Raw genomic sequence first — 5,000 nt, 5'->3', positions numbered from 1 at the left:
GACAAATAACAAATGAATTGATTAATAAATAAGTAAAGTAATTATAAATAAATCAACCGGTCAATGAGATTATGATCAAATAGCAAGTAATGAATAGATAAATGAATAGCTAAACAAATAAATAATCAGAAAAAACATAAATAAGTGAACAAATGAATAAATAATTTAATAAATGAATTAATTAATTAATAGGGGAGTAGATAAATATATGAAATGAATAAACAAATAGATAAATGATGAAGAAGCAAATGAAAATTATATAAAAATGAATACATATGTACATAAGTATACAAATACATGAACATATAAACATAGAAATGAGCAAACAAAAAGGCTAGGACGTGGGTCCCGGCGACCTGAGTGAGTGATGGCTTGTTCCTCAAGCTGTTGCATCTTTATATATACGCCCTTGGGGTCCGCAGCCAAGGAAATAATTTTCATAATATCTGACAACGGTTATCGTAACGAACTTCTCTCTTTGTTTACATATATATTATACATGTATATTATATATATTATATTATAATATAGTATATATTTTATATATATATATATAAATGTATGTATAATGTATGCATATTACATACATTTCAATGGGAGAACTAAATTGTGACACTTAAACTCGTAACATTAAGAGTGAGTATATCAATTTAATCTATTTACGATACTCTTTACTTACAGTATTGAAGTGTAAATTTTTCTACTCTCTTAAATAAACTTAGGCAGTAATTTGTAATAAATACAACTTTTGGTACATCGAAGAAAGTCGAAATGCTACTCTTGTATTGAATTAAGAAACAAGGATATTTAATGACCTTGCACTTTATCAAATTTAACTTCAAATTGAGGTAATTCAACCTTGGATAACGAATATCATTGAACTATTCTCCATTGCATTTTTAAAATTGTAATCTCCTGTTGGGAGTGTGTTAGTAATTTAGGCTCATTGGAAATAGAATTCGAGGTCGATGACGAAATTACGTGATCGATGTTAGAATCTATGATGACAAGTAAAGTGCCTTTGTCCAGTTTTCCTAATGATTAATATTAAATCCCCTAATAATAATTAAATAAATAACGATAGAATAACCATTAAAGTTGAAAATAATTTCCCTTTTGAAATAAATAGAATAATTAGGAAATATACATGAACGTTCTGCGCGTGCGCAAATTCGTTCTAGAACGTAACGATCGAAATCGTCGGTGAGTACATTTAGATAGCCGGCCGAACAGTCTGCAATTAGATAGCTGGTCGAACAGTACTATGTTGGAAAACTGGCCGAATAAGTATCAAGTCGCCGGACAAAAGGTTAATAAGATTCTACAGTGAAGATTCACCATTAATCTTCGCCACTTCTAGTTCAACGCGTTTAGAAATTGTTCAAACCCCAAGCTAAGTGAAACTATGTATATTATCAGAATCCTTATATGACATGGTTGCATGAAAGCTAGAGGGTAGGGGAAGTATATAGATATACATCTATACAGCAGGCATCTTGTGATAATTTCATTTATAAGGCTACATAAAAGTATATAAATATTAAAAAAGGAATATTGGGAGAGGTGATGGATCAAATGTGTTCCAGGACTTGTCGATATCTTGGTGGCGCGACGCGGAGTGCCCCGAAAAGTTCCAAATGTCCGGATATGTTTTGTTGGATGTTAATATTCGCCATGTGGTTTCTTATCAAAACTGCCTCCAAACATTTCAGATTCTTTTTTCATTGTTCTTTGAGATTTTAACTGTGCTTTCGTTCAGTTGGTCCCGTGTTATGGTAGTGTGTGCTTTTGTGATTTGAGATCTAATATCTCCGTTTTGCATGTGATAAATCAACCTTTGGGGTAATGTTTGCGTTCTGTGAGCAATGCGCTCTTCGTTGCAAAGCATACCGTCTTTGTTTATGTTGCATGAGTACTTGAACACAACGTTGTTTTGTTTTAATTTTCTGTATTTACAGACAATATTATTTTTCATCACAAGAGACGAAGTTTTGGGGTTACGCTCATAAATAATTTAATTTAGTTTATTCTCTTGTGTTTTGAGTTTACAATTCTAGTGTATTATATCTTTTAGTACTTTTTTTTATCTGTTTTGTATGCAGGGGACATTGTATTTTGGTAATAAATGTTTAGTTTATCTATCTTGTTGTCTATTTGTTAGTATTACCATTGGCTTTCTCCAGATTATTTTTTTTTTTTTGTCAATGTCTGGCATTCTTATTTAAAATTCGTTTTAATATATCGAGTTCTTGGTGGAGAAGCCAATTGGAACAAAGTTAAATGTTCTTGTGACATAACACGTATCACACTGATTTTTGTATAGAGGGGCATTCACTCATATATATACAGTATATATATATATATAAATATATATATATATATATATATACACACACACATATATATATATATATATATATATATATACTTATATATATATATATACATATATGTAAGTATGCAATATATATGTATGTATATATTATATATATCGTATATATATGTATGTAATATGTATATTATATGAATATATATATACATACATATATATATATATATATTTATATATATATATATATGTAAGTATATTATATGTATGTATATACTATATATATATATATATATATATACTATATGTGTTGTGTTTAGTGTGTGATGCGTGTGTGTGTGTGTCTGTGTGATGGGTGTGTGTTGTGTGTGTGTGTGTTCGTCGTGTGTGTGTGTGTGGTGTGTGTGTGTTGTGTGTGTGTGCTGTGTGTGTGTGTGTGTGTGTGTGTGTGTGTGTGTGTGTGTGTGTGTGTGATGTGTGCGCGTATGTGCCGTGTGTGTGGGTGTGTGGTTGTCGTGTGTGTGATACTGTAATTTTTTTTTTCGGCTCTAATAGGCCAACGTCTTTATTAAACAGTTTTATTACTAGGTGTAAGGGTTTCCGACCACTGGTCTAAGCAATAAAGACCAATGTCTCTATTATTCACACCAATGAGGCCCTCTTAACATATTTTCCAGTGTCACCCTCGAACTTTCTAAATGTCATCCTAGGATTCTACATATGAATAGGATACGTCAGTGTTAGTGAAATTGCTTCAACGATGTCAGAAACATTTACGAAATCTAGGATTCCTAAGTTGTTAGACCTTAAAGACTCGTACTATCTTTAGTTTCAAAGCCTATTCTAACATCTGTTGTAGATGTGTTGTTCTCTTCCTCCATATAATTATTCTAGATGGACCATCAGGCTATATCATTCTTTGATCTGCTTTAACTAAACTAGACCTAAATTGATCTAATCCTCGTCTTTCTTTTGTCGAAGTGGACCTCTTATTCTCTTTTACCCGATGCCCTCGTTGCCTCCTCTACGCCCCAACTTCCCTCGGAGCTAAATATCATACCTTATTGTCCACCCACCACCTTTCCTCACCTCGGCTTGGACGGGAATTTATTTTATTGCTCTCTAGACATATACACTCTCAAACCTTTTGGTATTTTTTTCCCCCTCGGGACGTGTCTTTGACATCAGCGTCTATCAAATGGATAAGATCTTGAAGAGCTGTTCCTGGTACGGAATTTTCACTTTCTTCAGATATCCCTCTGAAGTCCATGACCTCGTTCCGGGTTCATAAACAAAACTCATATCCTAAGAAGGCATCAGAGGTTTCTTTCAAGCTTAAAAAAATCGTCTGACGTCAGACAGAAAAAGATTTTTGAGTATGCCAATGACCTAATTTTCCCTCCAAAAATGAACTTTGGCAATTTCGTCCTTTGAGTTTTCTTATCAGGATGTAGTCTCGATGCCAGTGGGTAAATTGTCTTATTCAATTAGTGTCTATTTTTGTTGCTGTTGTTAATTTATCTATATATTTATCTATTCACTTGTTTATTTATTGTATTCTTCTATTATTGATTAATATATATATACATATATATATATATGTATATATATATGATATATGTATATATATATAAATGTATATACATACATATATATATATATATATATACATATGTCCCTATTTACGTCTCTATTTATCTGTGTATCTATTTGTTTATCTTATTTATCTATTTACTTATTTATTTATTCATTCATTTATTTATTCATTTCTCCTTCTGGATGGAAAAATGTTACGAGTGGAGTTCCTCAGGGTTCCTTTCTTGGGCCACTTCTATTCATAGTATATATAAATGATATAGATCATGGACTAAAATCTATTGCCTCCAAATCTGTTGATGATACAAAATTGTGCGGAATAGCAAATGATCACTTAAATCAATTAGATATTCAAGAAGATTTAGAGAAATTGCACCAATGGTCTGAAAAGTGGGTAATAAAATTTAACACAAGTAAATGCAAGGTTATGCACATAGGTAAAAATAACAGTAAGTACGATTACAAGTTATTTGGAAATTCGTTAACAAAAGTGGATAGTGAAAGGGATCTCGGGGTAATTATCAGTAACGATCTCAAATCATCTAAGTAGTGTATTTCAGCCTCTGAGAAAGCAAATAAGATTCTAGGACTGATTGCGCGATCTTTTGACTTGAAAAGTCCATCTCTCATTAACAAGCTATATATATATAGTTAGTTCGTCCATATTTGGAATATGCTGTTTCCGTATGGTCACCGAATCTCATTAAAGACATTGACAAATTGGAAAAAGTACAACGGCGAGCCACAAAAATTATTCCAAATATCAAAAATAAATCATACGAAAACCGACTAAAACATATGAATCTGTTTTCCCTAAAAAAGCGTAGACTCCGAGGTGACTTGATATTGGTCTTTAAGATTCTAAAGGGGAATACCAACATAAAAAGTGACAATATTTTTTACACCGAATGAGAATCCGACAAGAAATAATGGTCTCGAACTGTCTGGAAATAGATTTAATTTGGAAGTGGGTAGACACAACTTCACCAACCTTGTAGTTAATGAATGAAATAGACTTCGAAGCTTTAATATTCGTTTAGATAAACATCTAAGCAAGATGTTGTAATGACTGCCA

This window comes from Oratosquilla oratoria, chromosome 13, assembly GCF_046742065.1.
Source record: "Oratosquilla oratoria isolate Oo_2021 chromosome 13, ASM4674206v1, whole genome shotgun sequence".
NCBI classification, from domain to species: Eukaryota; Metazoa; Arthropoda; class Malacostraca; order Stomatopoda; family Squillidae; genus Oratosquilla; species Oratosquilla oratoria.
This window is presented reverse-complemented; position numbering follows the sequence as displayed.